General features: G+C 43.7%; 1 long non-coding RNA gene across 5 annotated transcripts in view; it reads right to left on the bottom strand.

The window, feature by feature from the left end:
- Positions 1 to 600: 600 nt before the first annotated feature.
- LOC113260612 (uncharacterized) overlaps positions 601 to 14,771 on the bottom strand; it is a 50,901-nt gene continuing 36,730 nt past the window's right edge. The window contains exons 2-4 of one of the 5 annotated variants that reach the window (XR_006410337.3): positions 12,227 to 12,366; positions 6,422 to 7,038; positions 601 to 1,880 (exon numbers count right to left, since the gene is read on the bottom strand). This is a non-coding gene — a long non-coding RNA (uncharacterized LOC113260612). Of the gene's footprint in view, positions 1,881 to 3,303; positions 7,039 to 8,517; positions 8,698 to 12,226; positions 12,367 to 14,771 lie in introns of those variants that run through there. The other 4 variants (XR_008959863.1, XR_007190945.2, XR_007190944.2 and 1 more) reach the window with 4 other exon arrangements.

The raw sequence follows: 14,771 nt of genomic DNA, 5'->3' as shown, positions 1-14,771 counted from the left end.
GAAAAAATGAATTCTCAACATTTGCTGCAACATGGACGGCACTGGAGGAGATAATGCTAAGTGAAATAAGTCAAGCAGAGAAAGACAATTATCATATGATTTCTCTCATCTATGGAACATAAGAACTAGGATGATCGGTAGGGGAAGAAAGGGATAAAGAAAGGGGGGTAATCAGAAGGGGGAATGAAGCATGAGAGACTATGGACTCTGAGAAACAGACTGAGGGCTTCAGAGGGGAGGGGGGTGGGGGAATGGGATAGGCTGGTGATGGGTAGTAAGGAGGGCACGTATTGCATGGTGCACTGGGTGTTATATGCAACTAATGAATCATGGAGCCTTACATCGGAAACCGGGGATGTACTGTATGGTGACTAACATAATATAATAAAAAATCATTTTAAAAAATAAATAAATAAAAGGCTGGTGAGGGAAGGGACAATAAGAAGGTCAGTTAGGAAGCTCTCCAAACTCCTGAAGTACTGAATGAGAGCAGCAGCTGAGACAAAAAGGAAAAGCCAGATTTGAAAACCTTTTTTGTTTGAGGTAGAAACAATAAAGCTTGGTGACCAGTTCGATAAGGAAAATGGAAGAGGCATAGACTGAGCACAACACCTTTAATGGGCAGATAAAAATGCTGTCTATCAGGATCTAGGGGGAAGCAGGGCTTTCGGAGGGTGAGGTGAGAGAAGGGGGGTGTTGGTTGATGAGGTGGAGCTTGGAGATATTCAAGTGAAGTGCCTTCAGAAGACTCTGATCTCATATGAGATTTTTAACACTCAATAAAGTTTTATGTGTTTAAAAAAAATAGAAGGCTCTGGTAGGTGAACCTCACCAAGAAAGCTTAAAAAATGAACTGGGCCCAAGAGGGAAGGTGATCAGCGAAGAGCTTGACCCATGTAGAAATGCTCTGAAAATGACCTTTATATGATACAGACAGAATCTACTTATACGGAGAACCCCAACTTATGATAATTAAATAATTCGAAAGCTAGTAGCAAAAGAAAACACAAAACACCACTTCATCCGGCTTCCACGTCATTTTCTTTTGGGGAAAAAAAGGGAAAACAACAAACTTGGGAGATGATTAAAGGTGCACTGGGCTTAGAACCCTGCAGACACAGATCTGAATCCTGGTCATGTTATTTACCAGGTGTTTGACTTTGGACAAGTAATTATTTAATCCCTCTTGGCAAGACACTTTATGCGCTTTGAGGCAGACCCTATTCTGGGGACTGGGAATATAATGATAAATAAACCCTGCCCTCAAAAAAAAAAAAAAAAAAAAAAGAGCTTAAACGATCATCTTGAAAAAAATCTTGAAGGTTGCAACGAGACACTACCATCTAGCAGTCAGCACAGCGCACGACACAGAGAATGCTATGAACCTGTCGTTTTCTAAGTGCCAAGCACTTTCTGGTCATTAGCTCATTTAATTCTTCCACCAAAACTATGAGGCAGAGATCAATGTTGTTCTATTATGCAACTGGAGAAGCTAAGCTTCGGCGCCTTGCCCAGGTTCATGGGGAACAAACCAAGACTTCTCTGACTCCCCAAACGTTGCTCTTCATTTTTCCTTTGTCAGATGCGCGATGTAGGCAAGAGCCTTCTCTCTTAACATCCAAAGATATGAGTAAATGAACTAGAAGTTCTCATCCAAGGAAGTGCCAGTTAAGATGCCATATTAACATGAGGATAATCCAAACTGAAACTAGTCAAGATAGCACTGGTATAAATTTCTTCTAATGATATTCCGAAGGACTGAACCAGGGATGATGTCCTGCCAACGCTCTTCGACAGCGCCTACATTGGCCAAAGGCCCCACAGTCGTACAGGGTGGCCCTGGCTCTGGGTACAAAATTGGTTCCTCCCTCAAATCATTTCTGGAAATGGGTAGGAAAAAAAAGAATTAGTGAGTCAATAACTCACGATTAAAAGCATTCTGGAGGTAATTTGCACCTTTAAATAATGGAATACCACTGCTTAGAAGTCATTCTGGAGTGAGAATCTTTGCCACTCGACTCCCTTTTTATGTCTTCTTTGCTCTCACTCTGAACCGCCCTCTTCATTTCGACCACACTGGCCCTATTACGTTGTCTTCCTGTCTCCCCAGGATAGCCCTCAGCCACTTGTCCCCCACCTCCTTGCTCATGCTACCATGATTGCTCCAAGCCTCTAACCCATCCAGTAGCTCCCATCACCAAAAAATATACCCACGTTCATGTAAGAACACAGGTCACTTACAACCTTTTGGCCTTCATTCTCAATGCACAGAACTTCGACGTCTCAAAGACGCCCTGCTCTTCACACCTCTGATTCTCTGTGCTTCCTGGTCCCTCTGCTTGGGCTGCCCTTCCCCAAGCTCATCTGATAACCTCTTATTCATCTTTAAACACACAGTCCAAGAGTCATCCTCTCTGAGAAAGCTTTCAGTCCCTTTCCATGTTCTAGTTTTTGTGTCCCACAACATTCTGTTTATTACGGAATCTGTCACTCTCAGATTTTACTCATTAATGTGTTGATTTCCCCCTTGAAAGAAGGCACATCAGCCTCTATAACTTTGCAGCTTCATACCCAGGAAGGCCCCGGTATGTATAGTAAGAGCTCAGTAAATACTGTTGTATTAAATAGAACTGAATCTAGGGGCGCCTGGGTGGCACAGTCGTTAAGCGTCTGCCTTCAGCTCAGGGCGTGATCCCAGCGTTCTGGGATCAAGCCCCACATCAGGCTCCTCCGCTGGGAGCCTGCTTCTTCCTCTCCCACTCCCCCTGCTTGTGTTCCCTCTCTCGCTCGTTGTCTCTCTGTCAAATAAATAAATAAAATCTTAAAAAAAAAAAGAACTGAATCCAATCGTCATCTTCATGGTCATCACCCCCTGGTTAGTGGGCTCTCACAGGACTGTAACCTGTTGGTAGATGCTACATTTCATGCTTAGCGTGGTGGCAGCTGAGATGACCAAACTCTGCTGCTTCTGGCGTGAAGAAAAGAGGGCCTCTCAAAAATGGGAGGTAAACACGAAAAGCTAGAGGAGCCTGAAATGTGCTCATTTTATCACTCTTGGAGGCCAAAAATTGGGATTTTAGTGCAGGCCAGGCCACTTATCTTACAGGGTTCTGACCAGTTTTCTGAGAAAAATAAAAGAAACGAGTAAAATGAAAATCTGTGGTCAGAAGGTTACAGAAAGGAAAGGCACACATTTCTGCTAGGGAATAGGAAGTGGTCTTGTCTTCCGCAGCGGGGCTGTCTAATAAATCTGGAGAGTTTTATTGACTTCATAGGCGCAAGAATAACCACCCGGAGAAGACATCGGGTTTCACTTATTTTTTTGGAAAGTAATTTTTCACAGACGCGAGGTTAAAAGAAAGTGGTTGCACGGGCCTCAGCTGTGGTGGTGTGTCTTCTGGTATGCGTAATGCAACTGGATCTCAGTTCTGGGACAATGCCCAGTCTCAGAGGCCTAAAGCCTCTGGTGAAAGCAATGAGGACAGAGTGTTGCCAAAATTTTATGTACGCAACTGTAGATCAATTGTCTTAGTGCAAGGATAGACTTTGATCAAGAGCGTCTGGAGGGAGGGGTTTCATTAACCGCTGTTTTCAACTCTTAATTCTACGGCTTTTACGTCTACTTGTTCCTAAGTCTACCACAGACCCTGAATGGCCCTGACACAGGGAAGCCCCTCCCCAAGCCCACGTCTGGCTCTCAGACAGCAGCAGTGACTGGCATGGAAGGAGTTCTTGGGTAGAAAAGATACACAGTTTAGAAGGCTTTGCTCCTCACTCCCTGATTTTTGGTCTCATGTTAGACATATTCAAAAAGGAAAATGCTTGAAGCTCTCCCCGTCCTGCCTCACGTCTGGGATTCATTAGGAAAACTTGAAACCGTCCCCTACACAAAGACAAGCGCTCCTGAGCGAAGGGTTCATAAGGGTCTATGTTTGTTGGATGAGTTCTTCCGTTTAAAAGCGTCTGGCCAAGAATAGAAAATTCAGCCAGTTTTAGAAGGCTTAAGGGTCCACTTCTGAACTCCTTTCAATTGTCCTCGTCATCATGGAAGAGATGGCAACTAAGTAAGGTTTCTAACAGTTGGCAACTTTCGTGTTCAATTCTCGGGGTGAACCTGTGGGCAACTTCACCCACAGGGCAAGGAAAACTTTTCTTCACAAGATCCTATTTCTTTCATAAATCAAGAGCAAGGCGAATAGAGGAGCCATGATCTTGGCCAGCTGGGTGGCAGGTGGCGCCACCTGGTGTGTGGGAGGCCAGTTATCCTCAGAGTCGTCAGAGCCCCCAGCACCTCCAGCAACGTGTACTGGGATCTGAGAGTAAGATCACTGGACTCAGAAGCAGGAAATCAGTCAAATTGAAAACCACTCCATCTGAAATAGCCCCTTATTGTATAGATGCAAAAGTAAATGGGTGGTTTTGAGATGTAAGCAACAGAATCCTAAGATTTTCCTTTGAAAATCTTAGATAATAGATTAGCAAGCATTTATTGGGTCCTTGGCATGTGCGGGGCACTGGGCTAAGCACTGTACGTGTATAGTATCACTTAATTTAATCTTCACTACTCTTAAATAGGCACTGTTCTCACGTCTATTTTATAGACGAGGAAAATAAGAGATCAACATAATATATAACCCACCATATGAGCAGATCAAAGCAGGGCTCTTGAGGGGCAGTTAGGATTGGAATACCATGAACCTTTAACTGCTGGCTGCCTTCCTCTTCCACCAGCCTCTTCTGTCTCCCTAAAGCAACCCCAAAGCTCTGTGGAGCAGTTTCGAAATCTTTCGACTAGATAACCCCTAAAGTTTTATCCCATCTAAAGCCCAGTGATCCTAATTCTGGGGCTGTAAACCGTAGTAATCCTCAAAGCAAGTTCATGAGGCCTGGATATTGGCAAACCTGGCTCTTCTTTAATGGCCCATTCAAAGGCACTTTTCACATACCTTTAGAGAATAGATTTTTCAAGTTGCTTTGCATCAATAAACGTAAAGATGAAATCAAGGAATTTTGCAGATGTAAACATACTGACGCTCTGAGATTAAGTATGTTGTTTACATTAAAACAGCAGTGCTAGGGGCAGGACCGATTTCTGTTTCTTGAATAGTTAAGTTATTAAGTGTTCTATAACTAACACATTTGCTTATACACTCAACGACAAATTATCTCTGAAAAATCCAGCTAGATACAAGCATTAGGTGTTGGCATTTTTACCTCTCACATTAGCTAGATGTCTGTCTGGGTATCGGCTCGCTCAGAGCAGGGGTTTCATCAAGGAAAGGGGGAGACTTTTGATGTCTTTGTTAGCTTTTCACAAAGGCAAAAACTCCACAGGCTGAACCTCTTAACTCCTAACTCACATCAGACATCCCTAAATTGCATGGTTTTAGTGTTGCTAAGGGGGGTGGGGAAACAGGCTCCTTCTTACAGTGTGGTTGAAGGTGTAAATCGGCATAAAATTATTGGAGGGCAATTTGGCAATAGCTATTAAAAATGAAATGCTCATACCCTTTGACCCAATAATAACTCACCTTCTGGGAATTCATCATAGAGAAATACTCCTACAACGGCTCAAAGATGTAAGTGTAAAATGATGTTTGCAAGAATATTTGGTACAGGGAAAACTGGAAAGAACCCAAATGTGCATTAGCAGGCAATTGGTTAAAGATAGTACAGTCCGGCTCTACGGTACAATACCATGGAGCCGTTAAAAAGAAAATTAAAAAGCAGCTCACTTTTTTCAGACTGGCATAGAGAGATGTCTAGGACATATTGCTAGGTGGAAAATAGCATGCTTCAAAGTTGAACTGTAATCCCGTTTTTTGTAAAATAATAAATGAAATTTTAATATACGCCTTGAAAAAAATGTTAACTGGTTTTCTCAGCTGTGTGGGATTATGGAAGATTTTCACTTTCAATGCTATGTATTACTATAATGTTTCAAGTTATTTATATATGTGTATATGTATATTTATAGAGATATGCCATTACTTTTGTAATCAGAAAAAAATAAATGTTTCTGTAGCTTGGTCCCTTGAGAGCCCTGTTACAAAAGTGCAGAAGGCTAGTCCAAACCCATTAACTCTACCGGAAAACAAAACTTTGCTGAAATTGGAACGGGGATGTCGCTTAACCAAAGGGAGGCCACTCATGGAAACTCCTCTGGCCTTTAGAGTCTACAAGCCATTGTGATAATGAGCCCACAAAGAAATGTTCTTTTCAAGGGGAGCTAAGGAGAATACATTCAAAATGCAGCCGGTTTTTGAACCAGCGCTGTAGTTGAGAAGACGTCTGAGGACCAGAGACTCTAAGAGGTCTCCTCTTCAACGGTGATTTGGGGGTCGGGGGTGTCATTAAAGTTGAAGAAGAGTTTGTGTTTAATTTTGACACTTTTGCCAAACTAAGACGTGGTGTGACTTACCTAGCTCAGGGGCCGATTCCTACTGTGGCGATGGTGGCTGGGGGGAGGGCTATGGCTTATACAATTAAGGCGACGCTTCTTGACAAAGACGAAAATTACAAATACTAAAACTAGGTACAGCACTTCCGAAGCGGCCCCTGAAAAGGACAGGCCCTTAAGCTAAGCTTAATTAGCTTCCCAGAGATCTGCCCTGTCTGACTCAGAGTTCTTAAACCAAGATAACAGGGGAGAGAGTAACGGGAACACTTCCTTTCCTTTAAGAATTATCCTGCCAAAGAGAAGTTTCGGTGTCCCACGTGAAAGCTACAGGCGGCACCCCAGAGCCGTGGGAGACTGTGCGATCTCTGTTCGTTGGGGGGGTACTCGAGTTTCTGTGGGTGTTCAGGCTCCGAAGACACTGTACTTGTTGACAATGGCAGACGCCCAGGTCCTGATGCTCGTAAAACCATGGCAGTCGGAGTTGGAAAAGACGGATTAGGTCATCAATCCAGACTGAGGTCCAAGGCAGGATGGTTCCCTATTGTAGTCATTCCAAGCCTTTGTCCAGGCGGCTTGGAAATGTCTGGAGGGCCTCACTCTTAGAAGGCTGTTCCTCTCTTCTGGTTACTGGGCCAGTGCTGAGGTGTTTGATGGAAAAAAAAAAAAAAACAGTTTAGAGTTGGAGCCACACAAGTACTTAATTACATCCATTCACCTAGATTTCTATCAGTGTTTTCCACATGAAGAAAACGATTTAGTGTAAAGAAACTCTTGTGTCTCCGGCATACAGTTGCCATCAGGGAACAAATCACTGATTTTTTCCGGTTCCTTGTGTTTCAACTTTGGTGGTGAGTTTGTTCTTAGCCTTAGGAGAAAAGCTAACTTGCTTGGGTTCTCCTTAGCCGGCACTACCAAGAAAGAGTAATATTGAAAAGCTGCTTTTGTTAATAGGAAGTGACTTCCTAAACACTCTTTTGGGTCTGTTTACCTGTCCTTGGTGAACTTAGTGTGTTCCCAATTTTTATTTTGGGCTTTTATGGGGCTAGAAAAATGGGACTCTGAAAGCTAAGTTTTTACTTGTCATGTTTTCCTTGCAGTCCGTATTGATAATGCTACTCATCTCCCAAAAGATTTTGGTGGCTATTTTTTTGTAAAAAAGAGAGGATTGTTCTAGACTAGAAGGAGAGTCCAATCCTTGACTTGAATTGTTATTGACTGATTAACGTCTGCTGGATGTCCTAGTGAAATCTGCTCCCTAGGCCTCACGTGTGTGATTGTGTGTGTGTGGTCGGCTTGTTTGTTCTGTCTGTGTTTGGCCGTTTATGGGTTTATTTGTTGTTGCTGTTTGCCTTGAAAATACTTAGAACAATTCTTTCTTTGATAAGTAATGCCATTAGCAAATGTAAAGTGCTAAACAATAATATAATATTTGGACATTGGCATTTGATAGTTCATCTCGATTTTAAGTCAAGACAAGTAGGCATTAGTTTATTGATGTTAGTGCCTTATTATTAGTAAGGGGCTCTTTTAGCAACAAGCAACCCTCAGGAACCTCTTTTTTTTTTTTTTTTTGTTCCCAAAGATGGGCTTTCAGTTTATCAACTACCAAGAAACTAACGGAAAGGTTCTGTGCTGGGCTGGGCGTGGAGCCTGCTTGAGATTCTCTCTCTCCCTCTGCCTCTGCCCCTCCCCCCCTCAAAATATATAAATGGATAATAAATAAATAAACGTAAAATAAATATTTAAAAAAGAAACTAACCACAAATGCTATCTGAGTTAAACTTAGGTTGAGTTTAATTAGATTTAAAAAGTTGACTGGGAACTAATCCAAAACAAAAAATGTGCTCATCAAAAAAAAAAAAAAAAAAAAGGCTATTTGAAAAGGTATAGGAAAGAAATAGAATTATGGGGCAATATTAATTTTAAATCTCCTGAACTGAAAAAGTAAAGGTAGAAATGCTAGATGTTAAAAGATATTCTTTATTTTAAAAATATTCCATAGAGTATGTCTATCTCTGGAATTTTCTGTGACACCCTCCTTTCAGAAATGTGCCTATCCCTGCTAACAAATTACTAAGATAATGGAAAATAAAAATTCCTGAGAAGAACGAAATTACCAAAGGTACATTGTCATTGGAAATCACTAGAAGAAGGGCGCCTACGTGGCTCAGTCGGTTAAGCGTCTGCCTTTGGATCAGGTCATGATCCCAGGGTCCTGGATTGAGCCCTGGGTCGGCTCCCTGCTCAGCAGGAACTTTGCTTCTCCTTTAGCTTCTCTCCCCTGGCTCTCTCCCTCTCTGTCAAATAAATAAATAAAATCTTAAAAAAAGAAAAAAGAAAGAAAATCACCAGAATATTTTCCCAACCCAAAGCCATTCAATTTGCCAAAAGTTTTTTTTATGATTTGTGAATGTACTTAAATGTAATCTCATAAAGAAGTTAAAATATTTTAACTGTGCATTAAACAAATTCTCTTTGGGAAAAATAATGAAATTATATGAATTTAGTACTGTCCAGAAAAATATGGGCTATGTAATGAAAAGTTAATACCGCTGGTGACCTCAGTAATGCGAGCTATCCTAAACTCCTTATTGGCAAATAAGTTGTAAGCTCTTAAATGTATGGATTTCTGTCCTGAATAGAACACTTTAAACATGGTTGGGTACCATAAGTGTTTCTGGAACAAGTGAACATGATTGAATTCAGGTAGACGTCAGATTGTTCCCTGTTTGATATATGTTTCCCTGACTGTCTTTGTTATTAGGCCTGATTTCAATAGTAACTGATCAAATAAAAGCAATTGTATGTATTTACAACCCTGTCAGCACAAGCGAACCCTTTCCAATGTTCTCTGAAAGGTCACAGGTGTATATTGGTTAGGAACTTGGTTTAAAAAAATTAATTAATTTGTGTAACAGAGAATTCCAGTAGTAGACTAGATCCAGCTTCTCAAACAGCATGGTCCGGAATGTCTCTCTCTCTCTAGATCCCAACTTGGTGGCTTTCTGTGCTGTGTTCAATTCCTAGGCAGCTGTCATGGCAAAGATGGCACCATTTGGCAACTCCTAAGTAGGAGATTGTTTTTTTGGCAATAGAAGCTGACCTCCTGTTGTCCTGACTGGGGTGACATGCCCATCCCTGACCCTACAACAGTACGCCAGTGGTGTGTGGGTATGTTAGTTTTCTGTGGCTGCCATCACAGTTCACCACAGGCGGGATGGCTTACTAACAGAAATGTTTTCTTTCATATTTCTGGAGGCCAGCGATCCAAAGTCAAGGTGTCAGCAGGGCTGGGTTCCCTCTAGAGGCTCCAGGGCGAGATTCTGTTTCTTGCCTCTTCCAGTTTCTGGTAGCTTCAGGCATTCCTTGGCTTGTGGTTGTATCACTTCACTCAATCTCTGTAGTCTCACTGCCTCCTTGTCCTATCTGTGTGTCTCCTCTGTGTGTCCGTGTCGAACTCCCTCTGCCTCATCTTACAAGCACACACGTGATTGTATGTGGGGCTTCCTAGGATAATCCGGGATGATCCTACCTCAAGAGCCTCAACGTAAACGCAGCTGCAAAGATCCTTTTCCCAAAGTCATATTCACAAACACCTGGGATTTGGACACAAACATCTTTGGGGGGAGGAGCAGGGGCACTATATACCCCACTACAGCTGGTAAATGATTAACAATCTCCTTGACGAAAAAGGAGAAGCCCCAACATATGGCATTGACCTAGTTGTGTGGCATTAATAGTACGAATGGTCAATTTCAAGCTGCCAACAGGAAGTCATCGAACCACGGAGTTGGGAAGAGAGGCACAGGAAGGCACTTCAATCGTGCATATCCGACAGATGAAAGGAACCTCGGGGGCATGGCTAATCGTAACATGTATTCAAATCATTAGGAGGTGAGGAGTTTTGAGTGCCTAATAACTCTGTTCTAAATATCACTTATTTAATTATAAATGTATATACTTTAAATTTTAATAGTGATCACATTTAACAACTGGCTCGCAACATTTCTAGAAATTTTCCAGTTGGTTCGAATAAGCTGGAATGAGGCTGCTCCAACACGCCACTGGCTAAAATGTGCTGATCCATCGGGACTAACTCATAGAGCCTGAGGTGCGGGGTCAGCACTATTCAAACCCCATGAACTGAAAATAAGGTGGATGGTTCTTTAAGAGAAATTTGGGGAGCTATGACGTAAAGGAGGGGAAAGGAGTATCAGGAAGACAAAAACAACAAAGTCACTTCAGTATCCTTTAAATATATTTCAATGATTTCGGGCCAAGGAAAAATGTTTCAGCAAAGTTCAAAGGCGTTCCAGGTACAAGTACTGTGGCTATACTTGGGTCTGCCAGTTCTACCCAAGGGAAAATCACTATTTTTCACGTTGTCACTTTACTTAGCTCATAAAATCTGTTTTTAAGCCTAGATACATGTGTCTGGAAAGAGACAGAAACGAATGGTCTTTTTAAAAGTATCATTTCTTGGGGTGCCTTGGTGGTTGAGCTGGTTATGTGTCCAACTCTTGGCTTCGCCTCAGGTCCTGACCTCGTAGGGTGATGGGATCAAGCCACCGCTTCGGGCTCCCCACTGCTCATGGCGTCTGCTTCACATTCTCTCTCCTACCGCCGCCCTCTCCCCCTGCAAGTTCTCTGTCTCTCTCTCTCAGATAAATAAATAAATAAAATCTTTTTTAAAAAGTATTTCTTTAAAAAAATTGATCAGCTTTATTGAAATATAATTTGCACACCATGCAATTCACCATTTAAAGTGCAAAGTTCAGTATTTTCTGATACATCCCCAGAGTTGCTCATTCCCCACCACAATTAATTTTAGGAGATTTTCACCACCTTAAAAAGAAACTACCGTAGTGCTGTCATCTTCCAATGCCCCGACTCTGACCCCCAGCCCTCGGCAACGACGTGTCTATTTTCTGTCTCTGTAGGACTGTTTATTCTAGGAATTTCATACAAATGAAATCATATGATACATGCTCCTTTGTGACTGGCATCATGTTTTAAAGTTCATCAGTGTAGCACGTAGCAAAATCCGATACCATATTTTTATTGCCAGATAGTATTTCATCGTGTGGCTACGTCACATTTTCGTTTATCCATTCATTAGTTGATGGACACATGGATTGGTTCCCCTTTTGGGCTACTATGAATAATGCTCCTGTGAAATTTTCGGACAAGTTTTTATGTGGACATAGATTTCATTTCTCTGAAACTAATGGTCTTTTCGGTTAAAATGTTTAGCAAGGTTTCTTATCTTCCACATGTTTAAGGGCGCTGTCATTTAGGAATTAGGTCAGAAATGCCATATATAGGGGCGCCTGGGTGGCATAGCGGTTAAGCGTCTGCCTTCGGCTCAGGGCGTGATCCCGGCGTTATGGGATCGAGCCCCACATCAGGCTCCTCCGCTGGGAGCCTGCTTCTTCCTCTCCCACTCCCCTGCTTGTGTTCCCTCTCTTGCTGGCTGTCTCTCTCTCTGTCAAATAAATAAATAAAATCTTAAAAAAAAAAAAAAAGAAATGCCACATATAGAAGTTCAATCCTCTTACATATTGGGTCAGTATCTCTAACCCCTTCAGAATCTGAGAACTGGCTCAGCCCAAAGGAGGGGTCCTACTTATACACTTCAGGGAAGAGGAGGGCAGTGTTTGTCAGGAGGAGGAGCTGGCTCAGGGCGCACTGTGTAGGTGTGGCTGGATTCCCCCTGCTGTACGAAGTCCTGGCCTGCCCACGAGAAGCCACACTTAGTCCGTCACAGTGCTCCTTCAGGGGCTCTCCCGATGCAAAGTATAAAGAATAATAAAAATAAAACCTTACTCTGATCTGGAAATCAGACTCACGAGGTTTGGGAAACTTTCAAGAAAGAGGGGGCATTTTAGTTTCGCTGTTAGAGGCCAGGAGAGAGTTTCGTTTTCTCTCTTGCACGATGGGAGAGTTCTTCGGTATGTCCTGCAAACCTGCCATGGGGGGAAGAAAAACAAAGCTCTATACTAATTTATATAGCAACTTCCTTCCAAGAAATTCAGTGTCTCAAACAGTCTTTCACTCCTTCCCCTCGGGGAGTTTGCATAAATGTGCATTAGAAATTACTTCTTTTAAAATGTACCCTCTCCAGTTAGCCAGTACTGGGCAGAAAGAGAACCAGAAAAGCAGACCTCCTGACCAAACATTCTACTGTAATATTTTCAGGGAGCTTCTATACATCAACGCTTCTCCTTAAAAACAGGATCTCTCCATAATATCCCCATGACTCTACTCACTGATGGCTACATGCCTTTCACCGGGGGCAAAACTTCCCCTTCCACATTAGAAGCAACTGGTATGGCGTGCCCCAGGAAATGGAAGTGGATTAGTGACTTACAAGTAAGGGCTTGGGTCTGCCTCACAACAGGCAGGGTTTCCCTCCAGCAGCTCAAGGCTCCTAATGCAGCCCAACTGAGAACCGCCCAAGAATCCTGGGACCGACTTGCTCCAAAGCAAGAGTCCTGCCCACAAACCGCGGGCACAAAACCGGAGTCTAGCCCATCCTCGCTCAGTGTTGTTACTTGCTGTCTCTCCATGTTGTCTTGACACGAGGCTGCAGCAGCCCTCAAAGTCCTGCTCAGACTGGGGGACAAGTATCCTCCGTTCAGTCTCCAGAGCCCAACTCCAGTGCCCGGATGGGTGATGACTCTGGGGACGCCTCCAGCCCCAGCCACGTGCAGGACCCAACCCAGCCCTCCCCTGCAAACCAACCCTCCGGTTCCTCGTGTTGGGCCTTTCCTCAACATATGTTCTTATTGTGACGTTCTCACTGCCCGTCCCTGAGGGGGGGAAAAAGAAATCTTGGTCAGGGCCCCACCAGCTCACGCAAAATCTCAGGGAATCACAGCCACAGAATATCTGTGCCTTTCCTCCCACCCCAGAAAATCTCTGGGCGCCATCATTTCATTCCTAGGGATTCTCAGAGAATGGAAGGTCTTAATCCAGTTGGTGACAGAAAGTCCATGCGAGCGTCCCATGCTACATCCAGCCTCAGACATGTTTTGTTTTGGCGCCCATACTCTGAACCAGCACTTTATTTTCCATTTGTGTCAGTTGTCAGCAAGGGCTAACTACATAGTTCATAGGACCCAGTGCAACAAGAAAGTGCAGGCCCCTTGCTCAAAATGAAAGAATTTCCAGACAGCCACAGCAGAACATTAAACCAAGTACGGAGGCCCTTCTTGGACCAAGGATGGGGTGCTGCGCGACTGCACACTGTTCACGAAGCTAGCCCTGCTCCCAACATTGAAGATTCTAAACCTCTATCCAAAACTGGTAACTCCAGGTCCACATCCCTCAACGGATCCCCAGAATTGGGGGGATCGCACCAGGCCGTGACTTGTATTCATTTGCTAGGCCTACCATGACAAAGTGCCATGGACCGAGTGGCCCAAATTTATTTTCTCACAATACCGGAGGCTAGAAGTGTGAGAACGAGGTGTCAGCAGAAGTGCTTCTTCCTAAGGCTTCACTCCTCAGCTCGCCCGCTCAGGGATGGCGGCCTTCTTGGTGTTTCTTCATACTGGCTTCCCACTGTACTTGTCTGCGTCCTAACCTCCTCTTCTGATAAGGACTTCCCTGGTCACACCGGACTAGCACTACCCTAATGACCTCCTTTTAGCTTAGTCACACCTTTAAAGGCCCTATTTGTAAATACAGCCACTTTCTGAAGTATTGGGGGTTAGGCCTTCAACATATGAATTTTGGAGGTCAATTCAGCCCATGCCACAGCTGTTCACTTCAGAGGGGCACACAGCTCCAACTCTCTGCACTGGCCTGGGCCCAGCAGTTGCCATGGGTCCTCTTGTTTGTGCTGCTGTCCTTCCCCCTGGGCGCCCCTCCCCTACAGAGGGACCTGCTCCCCTAGTGTTGCATCCAGAGTAGTGACACCATCTGTCACACGCCCACGGCTGCACACACCCTCCACGTCTGCAAGACAACTCAAGGGATCCTTCGCAGGGCTCCAACCAGTTTCTTAAAAACAAAACCCAAATGCAGACATCACGCAGAGATCGGAGTTTAAGTGCAGCGTAGAAAGAAGTCACCATGAGGTCTAACTGACTATTCATCCCAGTGATGAGACGTGTGGGTCTTAGGAGAGGGAACTCTCAGCCACTACATAATTTTTCCTGGGGCTGAGCCCACTAAAATCACGTGACCGTATAAGGGATGGCCCTACATTTCAGCGGAATCCCAACCGTACAGCCCCTTAGAGAGAGCACACTCTCAAATTGGTCTTTGTACCCTATTTGTAGAAATGTTAGCCAGATTATAGCTGAAAACTCTGCTAATTCTGGGGACGTTTTTGGTCTTGTGCCTGGAACTGTTGAAGCATATA

The sequence above is a fragment of the Ursus arctos genome, unplaced genomic scaffold (assembly GCF_023065955.2).
Source record: "Ursus arctos isolate Adak ecotype North America unplaced genomic scaffold, UrsArc2.0 scaffold_18, whole genome shotgun sequence".
In the NCBI taxonomy this organism is placed as follows: domain Eukaryota; kingdom Metazoa; phylum Chordata; class Mammalia; order Carnivora; family Ursidae; genus Ursus; species Ursus arctos.
The sequence above is the reverse complement of the archived record's forward strand: the minus strand, read 5'-3'. Positions and strand labels throughout refer to the sequence as shown.